The sequence below is a fragment of the Tenrec ecaudatus genome, chromosome 4, assembly GCF_050624435.1.
Source record: "Tenrec ecaudatus isolate mTenEca1 chromosome 4, mTenEca1.hap1, whole genome shotgun sequence".
NCBI lineage: Eukaryota > Metazoa > Chordata > Mammalia > Afrosoricida > Tenrecidae > Tenrec > Tenrec ecaudatus.
In genome coordinates this window covers 181,080,841-181,094,913 of record NC_134533.1, presented here as the reverse complement: position 1 = coordinate 181,094,913, position 14,073 = coordinate 181,080,841, and the positions used below count along the sequence as shown (strand labels likewise).

Sequence of the window (14,073 nt, the reverse complement as noted above, 5' to 3'; positions counted from 1 at the left end):
TTACAGTGATTTTTATCTCGCTCTTCTTATATTTTACATTCTGTAGACCTTTTAAGATCTTGCTCAATGATCGCAGCTGTATAACTGAGCTCCTCATTTATAAGTTCTGCCTTCCACATTTGAACACAATTCAGATAAATAATTTGCCACTGTACTCAAAGCATCGCCCTTCCTCCCTGGTTCAATCACCTCTAAACCACTTTCTTTTAAAGCCTCACATCTTTTGCCTACATGTCTAGCAGCATCCTGTTGCCGGTGCCATATGTGTGTTCTAATACGCCGGGGACTTTATAGCTCCCCTTGCTTTCTCTTGAGCTTTCATCGGCTTTCCTGTTGAGGCCCGTAATTCTGCCAAGAGTCTCCTCGAGGCAATCTAGGTTTTCACAAGTAGGCATCTTACAGCTCATCCAACCTCTACTATTGACCAAATTTCAAAGCAGCTTCTACATTTCAGTTATGCGGTAGAGCGGGCACCCCAATCTTCTGGTACCAAATGAGAGTTTAGTTATTTGGTGCTGCGGTTAAAGAAGAATGACTTCTCTGCCCCCCGTACTTTGGACATGTTATCCAAAAAGACCATCCCTGGCAAAGGGCATCAGTGGAGAGACATCGCAAAAGAAGAAGACGGATTGACACAATGGCTGCAACAATGGGCTCCAACAGGGCACCGATGGTTAGGATGGCACAGAACGGGCAGTGTTCCTTTCGGTTGGATACAGTCACCAAGAGTCGGAACCGACGCTACAGCACCGTAACAATAAAAGAATAGAAATGCCCAAATGGATGACAGTATCAAACAGCAAAGTGTCTTCTCCCCGGTCAGGCTGAGAGAGCCAGCTTGAGGGGAAGGCTCTCTTTGTTAGCGCTCGAGCTTCTGCTGACTAGTTCCTTGGAGACATTATCTTATCTCATCTCTCTTGCTTGCTGGTCTTAATCTACTTTTGATATTTTTGTAAGAGACTACTCAAAACGTACCCTGCTCAAATTGTGTCTTATTAACATAGCAAAGACAGCCCATTCTCATATCGGCTAATAACCGCAGAGGATAGAATTTACAAAACTTGTTTCTGAAGACCAATTGCTGTATTTTCTTTGTTGTGTTTTCTTTTCCCCGTGATTATTTCAAACCCAGAGCGGTCCCCAGGCTCCCTGTTCTCCAGCAGAAGAAAGTGACAGCAAATGATGATGAGGGAAATGTATTCTCCCCTCCCCTGCAGTTTGGGGGGGAAAGCTTGGTGTAGGTTCCAAACGTGGATGTATCTTATCTGTGTTCTTTGTTAAACTGTTAAAGGATCTGAGTGGCAGGGAAAAGACAGCTTTCGGGAGTTCACAGGGAGTAAGTTATTGATGCGATGGGAATGCGTCAGAAAGAGAAAAGAAATTCGATTTCTGATCCGTGCCACTGTTTGTGAATTTCGTGTGTGTTTGAAAACATTTCCAAGGTCACGTTGCTGAGGATTTGAAAACAGGAGTTGTGCTTGATTTGCAATTAGCCAGTTTCACCTCCGTGTTTGGGCAGGATCTAAATAGCACTTCCTTGTGAATACCGATGATCTTAGTGGTCCCCTTCCCTTGAGAAAGAGAGCTCAGTTCACTTGATTTTCTTGTTCCCAGGCCCTTTTGTTTAGTCGCAGTAAGCTGCGCAAGCAGCTAGTGGGTCCCTGACATGGCTCTTCATTCATATGAAAATCGTGCTGGGCTAACCTTACCTTACCACCCGGTAGCATAAACCTCTGGTTCCTCAAACACAGCCGAGCATGCACACCGGTACACTTGGCATTCTTGTTCCAGGGCAAGCGTGGTGTATTCTTAAAAAGAGGGCCTGCCTGCTTAAGATAAGAATGGCTTGCTTTCTTTTTGTTATTGTTGTTATGGTGACTGCTGCATCCAAGTTCTGGGCTCCTCAATAGATCGCTCTGGTGTGCCCCAGATGGAATCAATTCAGCTCACACCAAACAGTGTGATTTGAGGGTTGGGATTACACATTCTGTGAGGTCAGCAAAACTGAGAGAAACTCTCCGTGAAATAGACGGACCCACCAGCTATGACAATGGCATCAAACATACCAGCAATCATGAAAGGGCACACATCTGGACAGCCCTTTGCTCGATTCCACATGGAATCGGCACGAGCCGGAGCTGATTCTAAGATAACTGACAATTGCAAAGGCAGAAAGGACCACGGTTGTCCAGTGGGAGGATCCTCTCCTTCCGTGTGGTTTGTTTTGCAGCCGGGGCACACTCTGGCCTGTCCGTGGACGTCTGTGCGTGATTATGAGGCAGAAGGGCTTTCAAGGAGCCTTGAAACTGGCCAAGGGGACCTGACCAGGGAAAACCCGATGGTCGCAGTGCTCAGATCCCGTTGTGTGTAAGGTTGTCATGAAAGAGGGGCAAAGAAACTGACAGTGAGTTCTATAGGTATATCGTTAGCACAGTGACTTCACCACTGGGCTCCCACCCAGCAGTGAGTGTGAAGATGGCACAGAACCCAGCAGGGCTTCCCTGTGGTCCGCGTAGAGTTGCCAGGAGCCAGGGCTGTCTCCTTTGCCCCTGGGCACAGCAACCACATCCCTTAAATTATTTTATAACAAAGGGCATATTAGAAAAAGAGCGGTAAGAAATTGTTTGTCAAAGATAATTGCGTGAGAGTTATAAATGCCTGAAGATATGTATGTGTCTGCATAAAGGCGAAGGGGTTTGAAACTTTTAATGACTTTCCTCATTAATGTATGATCTCATTAATTCTTTCCCTGACTAAGATGAGCCAGAGAGTACAGAGTGTTCGGGTAATACTCTTGTGAGTAAAACCACCAACTCTCTATTTTTACGTCACTTACGGTCTCCGGGTAAAATGCAGTGCTTTTATAAACAAATCAATAATGCAAAATCAATAATGCAGTAGCCCAGAGATTGTGCTCTGTGCCATGAAGGACGGAAACACCAAGTGGCGATCATTGCTAATGGTGGAGAGGAAGAGTCGGGCTTCTCCACGATCTGTGCGAGGAGCACTGCCAACAGGGGGCGTAGCGGGTCCCAGAGCCCTGAGACCCCATGGACAAAATGTAGTGAGGAAGAAGGAAGGAAGCATGGGATTTGGTGTAAGAGTTGTTTAGAAGTTCAACATGAACCGGAAACGTTATCTGTTCTTTATTGTTTCACCGATCACCTTCCCCAGCTTCTCCCCTTTGGTCTGGTTCAAATGTCCCCTGCTATGTTTTTAGACCTATAATGGTATTTTCTTCTTATAGCTAAATATTTGCATTATGCTTTCAAAAAAAGGGAAAATGTGTGAATCCATCTATGTAAAATTATAATATAGTTAGAATGCAACTAACAAGGCAGATCAGCTGTGGCTTGGAACCAGGAAGTTGAAGAGTGGGTTGAAGGTTGACGACAAAGAGGCACAGGGGCCTCTCTTGGATGACAAAAGTGCTCTGTATCTTGATTGTGATGGCAATTACATAGGTGATTCTATTTGTCAAAACTCTTCAAACTGTATATGAACTGGTGAATTTATGATATGAAAATTAGACTGCAATTAAAAGTAATAAAATAAGAAAAAAATTCCCTCAAGAAATCCACACATGTATCTTCTCCACTTAGCTCTAATGAATCAGAAATAAGAGACGCTTCTACCATCCTGCTAGGTTGTATAGGCTTTTGTGTTTGGGGCAAAGGATGTCATTGATAGCCTTTGGAGGCAATCACGCTAAGCTGTGTGTCCTTGAGACTTGTAGACACCCTTAGGGAGAGAATCCATGCCCGAGTTGTCTTTCCTCCACAGTAGCAGCAAGCTCAGAATCCAGAAAAGATCTCACTGAACCTGTATTTTATCAACAGTAATACATGTAAATATGCATCCTACCCAGCTCCCAAAAGAATGGGAAGGAATCGAATGGATTTCTAGAGGTGCAAGTGTGAATGGGCCTGTTTCTGACCCTGGCCCCCACATCCTGTGTCTGTGTGTGAAAATTGGGGCCATACTGTGTTTCGACCTACCTGCTCCCCACCTGTGCTTGCTTATTGATTTAAGGAAATGCGTGCGATGGCGTCTGTGTTCTCCAGTAGGCAATTGCTCTACAGGCCCTCTGCGTTAGCCTCCTTAGTGGTTCATTATTTTGCTGTTGCGGGTCCAGTGGTAGAGACGTGTTGGCAAGCCACAAAGGTGGGCACACGGTATAATAGGAGGGAGGCTATTATGTCCCTTTATTACATCGAGTGAAAGAAAATCGAAGGAGCCTAGTGGTCTATTGCATAACTGCCACTCTCGGGTGGTTACGCGGGGGGAAAGCTGTGTAAATCAGCCCTCCTGTGCTTATTCTTGAGAAGCCCTCTCTCCCTTCCAGCCTCCCCTCTCCCGATGCAATTTCCCCTGTCCTCAACTGGCCGATTACCTGGGATATTAGCTTTTCAAAATATGACACAGAAGTTCACCAATCCCTTCCAACTCATAACACTATAAAATTGCGTCTCCAAATTATTCCTGTAAAAATAGCTGATCTTTATGACTCCTAGGGGATTTCTTATTTTAATCTGAAACCTTCAGAAATGGTTCCGTTCTGTGAAAATGACGGGGATGTCTGCTCTTAGCAGGTTTTGCGTTCAAGGGCAAATCAACCTCTGTACTTGCTAACTCTAATTTTGCTAGGGTTATGAGACTTTAATTTGATTCTTTATCCAGTGTGCATAAACTGTTCACTAGAATTTGCATAATACATTTATTGTAGAATCACTTTTCGCATTGGATACCTGCTTCCTCCAATGAACATTGCTTTTTAAGGAGATATATTAATGTAGGGCCAATTTGAACTTTGTAACTAAACAGAATTAGGTATATCTCTGAAGGACAAACATAAACCAGAGGAGGAAAGAGGGCATGTAATTGTTCTGAAATTGGCCATTAGGTAGAAATAGCCCGGATCCTGCATTTTCGGATGCTCATTTTATAAATAGAAGCTACTGGAGGAATACATATTTAAAAATATTAAAAAATGTATGTTATGAGAAGAAGGGAATGCACTTGTTTTGCTTGTCTCTTAAAATTACTTTAAGATAAGTAGATTAAACTAGAGGCTGGGTTTCAGTCCGATCCAGAGAGAAGATACCCTTAACACTGGACCAGGGGTGATAAATGAATACAAATTCATTCAGTGCCTAGAATCAAAGTATGGATTAGGCCATGTTAGTGCCCTTAGTTGTGGTTGCTTGCTCTATTCCTATGGAGTCCTGGTGGCACAGTGGTTAAGTACTCGTTTCTAATCAATGTCAGCAGTTTGAATCCACCAGCTGTTCCCTGTGAGAAATTTATAGCAGTCTGCTTCCATAAAGATCACAGCCTTGGGATCACTAAAGGATGATCCTACCATGGCCTAGGGGTTCTCTGTCTTAGAATCAACTGCACAGTAGATTTCAGCCCTGTTCATACAGAGTCCTCACTATCAAGTAGGAGCAATGTGATTTGAACTGGATGTTATCAACACCTGTCCTCTTTGACTACACTGTTCAGTTTGCCAATAACTATTCTTATCTGGAATGGACTGTTTCATACTCCAGAACGTTCCTTAACATGGCTAGGTGGAATCTTGAAATGCTTCATGGGGATGCTGTTGGGAGGTTTGAAGATAAGACAGAGATGGATATGATGAAGATCCCCAATTTTCTGAGAGTGGTAGGTGCAGCCCTGACCTGACTGGTGCCTTATGGTAGACCAGGATGTCTCCATGTTTAACGTGAATACAGATTACCTAGGGAATTTGTTCAAATGCAGAGTCAGATTCCATTCCGGGGTCGACCTGAAATTGTGTATTCCTAAAGCAATCTCAGCAGAAGCCTTGGCTGCTGGACCACTGACCACACTTACAGTAGCCAAGCAATTGACCTTCCAAGAGTGGTGCTCTTCTATCTCCTCACAGAACCAGTTCTGTATAGTTCAAGGTCCTGAGTATAGTAAAGACACTTTTATTTAAACATCCTAGACATGGTCCCCTAAACTGCACCTCAGGGGACACGTCAGTCCCATCCTCTTTATACAACTGGGTTTCCTTGAGCAAATTCTACTGACAAAAGACAAAACCTCAGCTTTGAGTCAAGACTCCACAGTTATTTAAAAGTACATTTAAAAAATAAAAGTGCTCACTATTAGCTAGCACATTATGTAAAATCTTCTTCTGAAAGGCATAGTTTATGATTGTTGTCAAAGAAGTTGACTTTCAGCTGATTATAAATAAATATGTAAATGTGCACGATGACATGACAATTCAACTCCCGGCATGCTTTCTGAATCACAGATATCAAATTGTTTCCTAGAAGATCCTGAACTAGCTCCAAATTCCTTTGAGGTGGACCTGACGTAATGACAATAAGTTCAAGAGGGGTGGTTTGGACTGGACTTCACAGACGTCTGCTGTCTCTGTATGTAGTGAGTAACAGGCCATGTTAGAACCGTAGGTGAGAAAACAAGAAAAATCACTCTCCAAAGTCTAGACTGTTTATGACAATATTGTGTATTCTTCATTTATTCATTAAAAAGAAACTCTTCAGAAGTTAGAGTAAGACATAACAAATCTCTCAGGCATTTTGTACTACTCAGAAATCTTTAAAAAGAGTTGGACAGTAGACTTGTTGAAATGACCAATAAACTGTTAGGATTATGTTGCTGTTATTGTTGTTATTAGTTGCCATTGAGTTGGTATTGACTCATAGCAACCCTATAAATGAAACAAGACCAGGTCTTTCACGATCCTCACATTGCTCTTATGTTTGAATCCATTGTTGCATCTACTGTGTCAATCCATCTTATCAGCAGGCTTCCTATTTTTGCTACCCCTCCACTTTACCAAACATGGTGTCTGTCTCCAGGGACTGGTCTCTCCTGATAACAGTCTAAAGGACATGAGCTGAAGTCTTGCCATCCTTGTCTCTAAGGAGCATTCTGACTAAATTTCTTCTAAGACAGACCTGATTATTCTGTTATCAGTCCATGGTACTTTCTATATTCTTTATCACCACGATACTTCAAATGAATCAATCTTTCTTTTTTTTATTAAATCATTTTATTAAGGGCTCATACATTTATCACAATCCACACATACATCCATTATGTCAAGCGCATTTGTATATTTGTTGCCATCATCATTCTCAAAACATTTGCTTTCTACTTGAGCCCTTGGTATCACCTCCTCGTTTATCTCCTCCCTTCCCACTTTCCCCTCCCTCATGAACCCTTGATAATTTATAAATTATTATTATTTTGTCATATATTTTATTGTCCGACATGGTCTTTCTTATTAAATGCCCAACTTTCACATGTATGTAAGGCAATTGGTCTTATTAGTGTTATAGAACTCCATACTTATTGGCCAGTAAAGGCAACTGCATATGTTGTTAGGGGAAAGAAAGTACAATTACATGATGATACATGTCATGTTTTATAATTTTTATCAACTGTGGAGAACATTTGTTAAAGTGTTCTCTTTTTTTAATCTCTGGTGATACCTTCATGGCTATTTCTCAGTGTTTTTCTAGGTATCATTTTCCACTGGCTGAAATTTCTTCAATAAAATGTCTACCCTTTTACAATAGAAGACAACAACTCCATTACTTACTTTTTTTGTGGGGGGAGGGTTGACAAAGGGTGAGCTGCTTTGAAAATTAGCATTAGCGGCCCCATGGGAATTTTATTAGGAAGCCTTACTCTATCCGTCCTATCCTGATCTTGCTTCTTCAGATTTCTTGTTTCCCAAATTCAACATTTCAAAAGAATATGTTGTGAATTTCTCATGGTCCCCCAGCTGCCATTTGTCAGGTGTGACTCACAGAGCGCAGCATTCTTCAGGTTAGACGGATGGAAACAGCATTCAGAAGTGTAGGAGCCTGGATAGAACATGCGTCAAGAAACAAGAGCTCCACATGCTGATGTTTTTGTTTAATAAAGGTTTCTATGATGTTGTGGCCAAAAAAAAAGCGAGTAGTTCTAGAAACTCCTTCCAGTTGGGACATCATAATGAGTGATAGGACAGTGTTTATAGAGTGAATGGACCGGGGTGGGAAGGCAAGGGGATTACATTTTTTCTAAATAGGGCATTGTTTCCCTTTAAAAAAATTACATGTATGTGTTCCTTTCAATAACCTATATATCACTTAAGTTTTCATGTAATTTTTATATAATATTAATATTGTACTTACTGTGTTGCACAGGGTGGAGAGAGTAGTTCGGGGCCTGAGATGATGCAATAGCTCATTATTGATGAGGATAGTGCTTGTGCACATTTACTTATGAGTATTTGGAATAAAGTCTATAAACACATAACTGGAGATAGTAAGGATCCCTGGTGTGCAGTGGTTACGCACCGGTCTGCTCACCGGTATGTCCGCAGTTCAAAAAGCATCAGCCACTCTGAGGGGAAAAGACAAGGCTTTCTACTCCCACGCAGAGTGACAGTTTGAGAAATGCACAGCGCAAGTCTACCCCACCCTACAGGGGTGCTGTGCCGCAGAATCACCTTGATGGCAAGTTTGGTTGATGGGGTTTTGATTTAGGAGACGATAAGCAGGGAAAGATGGGTATTCGTTAGTAAATGTTCACCTGCACTGAACTGAACGTTTCCTTAAGATTTAGAAGTGATCTTTGACAAACCTTTAGAACGAGAGAGTAATAGTTGGATCCTTTGTTCAGGAAAATAATCGTGTTTGAAGGCAGGGAGGCCTCTAATTGGAAACTTGGTTGAAATAAAAAATTAGCGGAGGGATTTAACGTTGGCTAGAACAAGCAAAGGAGATTATGGAACGTGCACGCATCCTGAAAGGGTTGACCTGAGCCTCGGGAGACACAGTCTCTTCCTGCACATGGCTGGCGAATGCTCTGAGGACTTGTCCAGATTTCCTTAATTGTGCATTCCTTAGGATGACGGAGGGTTAGGAAGTGAAAAGGTCACTGGAAAGGACTTCGTCTTTCCGACAAAAGAATGCTGTAGATGACAAGCTTGTTTGTATGTTTCTGGTGCATTAAGTATGCATGCAGATTCAAATATTGGTGGTAAACAGGATTGTTGAGTTGGAATTGTCTCCATGGCAGTGAGCTAGTTTGGTGGCTGGGAGACTTATCCTCCCACTTATTCTCACATGCGAGGGGGTACCCCCCAAAAAACGGAGGTGTTTTTTTTCAAAGCAATGTGTTTAAATTGTTTTTATAAAAACAGCCTTATTACCTTCAAAGTATTCTCCATTATACTTGATACCTTGGTCAAATCTGTGACTTTATTCTTGGGAACATTTTTCAAATTTATCTGTCTGGATGCTTGACAGCCCCTTCCTCATTCACCCCCCCCCCCACTGCTCTGGTCATCAAATTAGTGTCCTTTGTGTCCCTCTGCACTCAAAGAAATAAAAAGAAGTTGCATAGAGCGAGATCAGTTGAGTAACCTGCCTGGGGCAAGAGAGGCATGCTGCTTTTGTCCAAAACTGGCTCACTGAGATGACTGGTGAGCAGGTGTATTGTCACGGTGGGAAAACCAGTCCCCCGACTGCCACAATTCAGGCCAATATTGTCCCACACTGTTAGGCAGTTTTTTTTAGAACCTCTAAATAGAAAGCTTGATTTATAGCATGACCTGGGGGAGCAAAGTACAAGAACACTGCCCCCCTCACATCAGAAAAACAAATGAGCATCATCTTGATCTTTGATTTCACTTGACAAGCTTTTGGGGGTGAAGTGACGATGGTGTCTTCCGCTGGACTGATTGATGTTACCTTCAGGACCATTAGAATAGCACCATGTCTCAGTGTTGACCTTGGACAAAAAGCTGGTCCCTTTGAAGCTGTTCTCTCTCTTTCTTTCTTTCTTTCTTTCTTTCTTTCTTTCTTTCTTTCTTTCTTTCTTTCTTTCTTCCTCTTCCTCTTCCTCTTCATCTTCTTCTTCTAAAATAAATCATTTTATTGGGGGCTCTTACAGCTCTTATAGCAATCCATACATCAATTTTGTCAGGCACATTTGTACGTATGTTACCATCACCAGTTTCAAAACATTTTCTTCCTACTTGAGCCCTTGGTATCAGTTATTTTTTCCCAATCTCATGAACTCTGGATAAATTATAAATTACTTCTATATCTTACACCATCCACTGTCTCCCTTCACCTTTCTGTTTTCCGCCCGCCTGATAGGGTGGGGTTGGGTTGTGGGGCTATACATCAATCATTTAGATCAGTTTCCCCTTTCTCCCCCTTCTCCCCCCGCCTTCCCCTACAGTTATGGTGTTGCTACTCCCATTACTGTTCTGGAAGGGTGTGTTTGCCCTGGCTTCTGTGTATTATCTGTACTCTGGGCTCTTATCTGTACGGACTAGCCTGTTTTGGAAGGTGGAACTGGGTTCGTGATAGTGAGGGGGACAAAGCATTAAAGAACTAGAGGAATGGGTGTTTTGTTGTTGCTATGCTGCTCTCCGCCTGACTCATCCCTTCCTTGGGACCCTTCTGTGAGGGGATGTCCAATTGTCTACAGATGGGCTGTGCGTGTCCACTCTGACCTCTCGTTCCCAATTACATGATTGTTTGTTTTGGCTCTTCTGATGGGTCATACCTGATCCTGTGGATGCTTCACGATCACACAGGCTGGTGTGTGAAGCTGTTCTTTCAGAGCATGGCACATTTCCTGTCGACACTCTTTTTCCTGGTCAGTCAGAACCTGAGGCCCATGTTTTGTAGCAAACCTTCTCATTTCCAAATCTTATGTTAAAACTCACTGAACAGAGTTGCAAGATCGTCCAGATAGCTCCCCTGTCTCTTCAATGGTCAGTCTGCGAGCACCAGTGCACAGATTTTGTCGACGTTTTTGTCTGTTCAGGAACTTGACAGACCTCCAGAATGAGGCTTATCATCAATCGACATTTCACCTTTTTGGAAGCAAGCAAACTATTTGTACACTTGAGTTTTACCCATAGGGCCATCCTTGTAAGCTGGGTTCAACATCACAACAGTTTCTAAGGCATTTTTCCTGAGCAGGAAACAAAATTTCACAGCTGCACACTGTTCTCTTATATCGGCCATCACAAAAAAAAATATATGAAGCTCCAGTGAAACTGCTTTTACAAAAAAATTCACTGTGACTAGAGGGAACCTTCCCAGGCGATGCTACTGGATGCACTAATTGAGTGTGTTGCTTGATGCTTGCCCAGCAGGAAAATTGCTGACTATGAAAGCTCTTCTCTTCCTGGTGCAATTCCCTTTTTATTTTTTTTTGGGGGGGGTTGTGAATCCCATGAGATGGCTACTATCTCTCATGGGCTTTGGTCTTCTGATGGAACTACATTTCTAAGCCTGTCTTAGAGAGAGACGGTAAGAGGAACACTTGGAGATAAAAATCAGGGTTAGGCTTGCCTATCCTACTGTGGCCTGGAGATTAGAGAAGTATAATTAAAGTTTTTGCTTCTAGCTCTATTCCATTAGAGTAATAAACTCAGTGGAATTGTTTTGTAGCTACCCTGGTCTTGTTCCTGCAATAACCACTACATATGTGTATCGCCTGCTGTTAGTGATGACAGAGACGTGTAGGACCAACCAACCACACGGGACGCCTGTTGGATTTGAAACCCAAAAACTGCCTGTTAGCAGAAGAAAGCTTTTCTAGCTGGTTCACGGAGGTTAATCTCCCATTTACAGCCAAGCAGACTGCTCCCTTAATCTCTGTAATATTATAATAAATTAATGTTTGGGATAGACAAAGAGGTTGGTAAATCAGTGAGTTTCTTTAATCTCAATAAAGCACTGTGATCATGCTCGGCCCATAAATAATGATCTCCTTCCTAATTTTGACTTCATTCAGTATAAAGAAGCAATTTCTCTCATTTAAAAATCAATTGAATGGGGTGAGAAGGGAAGTGAGTTTAGGGATTTGAATTTGTGTTTGGTTTAATAAGACTTTTTGTGCAACATAAATGAAATGAGAATGTGTCCCATTTTCAAGTGGCATACTACTAAGTACTCTGCTCCCTACATTTGTCTGCTTTTGTAATTGTTGTATTCTTCCAGGAAATGCCTTTGGAGACCCAGTGTCTTTTCCCCAGGCCACACTTTTGTCATTTGCACACCAAGTCTACGGGGTTTGCCACCACCTGGACGAAATCGCTCCTATGGTAGAATGCCAGCACTTCCCCCCCCCCCTTGTGGTACTGACTTTGCCCACCTTGTATTTAACATAAATGACTTCAGCTGTGCTCACACCCTGAACGAGGCACAGAGAGACAGGAAAATATGTGCATATGTAAAACTTAGCATGTAATATGTTCATAGCTTCGACCTCTCTGAAGGGGATCTGGGCTCCACTGTGCAGTTGTGTTGAACAATGCACACACACACAAAGCCTTGCCCATTCTGTTGTGGTCGGGTGCCTTCAAGGCAGCGTGGGCTCTCTCTCTTTATGGGACCAGATGGCCAGGCCTTTTCTGTGGGATCCACTGATAGGTTCTTATCACCTGTCTTTTGGTTTGCTGCAGAGTGCTTAATCATTGATCCACCCAGGCTCATTAGACATGACATCGTGAAGAAAATGATTTCTATAATGGGAAGATAGTGTTCACTCTATGCAATTTTACATAGAGGTACCTGCGAGGATTTGAGTCCTCCCCCCAGAACGCATGATCCATTCTGGCCTACTGTGTGTTGTAATTCCTCTGTGGATGGGCACTCATGGGAGAATAGGGCTCTCTTGTTATATGAATGAGGTCCTATCCTGTGCACTGTGTCTTCAAGCTAATCCCTTTTGTGATAAGAAAGGAGCATGCCAGGCACAGAAGCCAGGACAAAAGGATACAGTTGGTGCCATGGGAGGGACCCCAAAGAACCAGGAGAATGGTCTTCCCGCAGAGCTGACAGGCCATCCTGTAGGGCCAGAGTCCTGCATTTGGCCTGCTAGCCTCCTGATTGGTGTGAAAATAAATTTCTGTCCATGAAAGTCACCCACATGTGGTATTTGGCAGCACTAAGCTAAGAGCCGAGGAAGACATCACCTGACTTCACTCCCATGTATCAGAGGCCATCAGTGTATTTCAATGTATGGATGTACCTGGCTCAATCCCAGGATCTCTATGGGGGCCTTAGCTAAATACTCCAAAGTTGGCCCTTTGCAACCACGAGCCACACCATGGGAGACCAATGGGACAGTCTTAGATTAACTACCCTGAGAATCATCTGTGGTGGTGCTGTGTGCTGAGTTAGTCAAGGTCTACTGACTTGACAGCAATGGTTTTGGAATGAGCTTTATTGGATAATTCATTCTTTCACAGGAAGGACCAGCTTGGTTTGGAATCATCTTTCCTTTCCCTCACAATCCAGCACGCTACCTTCCTTAGACATAGTAGTTTCTCATCCAATTAAATAGTAATTATTGCTGGAGAATCACATCTTGGCTCAAAATTGAAAAACTTCATTTTATTGCATAATGTTTGTAGTACTCTAAGTATTTCCCTGGTTACACGTTGAGCTGGGATCCTCAAGGTCAGCAGTTCAAAACCACCAGCCACTCCCCAGGAGAAAGATGGAGCTTTCTTCCTCCCATAAGAGTCTTAAAAACTCCCCAAGGCAGTTCTATGTGGTGTAGGGTTGCCATGAGTTGGCATTGACTCAATGGCAGTGAGTCTGGTTTTTGGTTTGTGAGGGCTCATACAATGTATTCCTATTTCTTCTCAAGCTAAGAAATGCTTTGTGTTTACAGCCTCAGCTGGTTGATACAATAAACATGTTACTATCCCCTCCCCGATAAAAAGTGTGCCTAAACACAGTCAAATCTTAGTTCAAAAGCTTAAAACTATTTTAGAGAATCTAGCACTATTAGGCCAGAATATTAAGGCAATTAAGCTCAGACATCAGGGGAACATGGTGAAACATCTGTTTGCCAGACCACGGACCTTGTCACCCATCTTTCTTTGCAAAATAGTGTAGGGTGGCAGTTTTTTCACAGTAAGTACACACATAAATTATTTACTCCATAAACTCTTTGGATCCTGTTTTCCAAAGCAAGATTTGGGATTCCAGGAAAACAGGATATTCCCCCTCTAAAAATAAGCACTCTTGTCTCTGGGTTCTT

General features: G+C 42.7%; 1 protein-coding gene across 8 annotated transcripts in view; it reads left to right on the top strand.

Moving 5' to 3' along the window:
• The window catches only part of RBMS3 (RNA binding motif single stranded interacting protein 3), an 860,635-nt gene that overhangs the window by 352,954 nt on the left and 493,608 nt on the right, over positions 1–14,073 (top strand). The gene's annotated exons all lie outside the window — the stretch shown is intronic.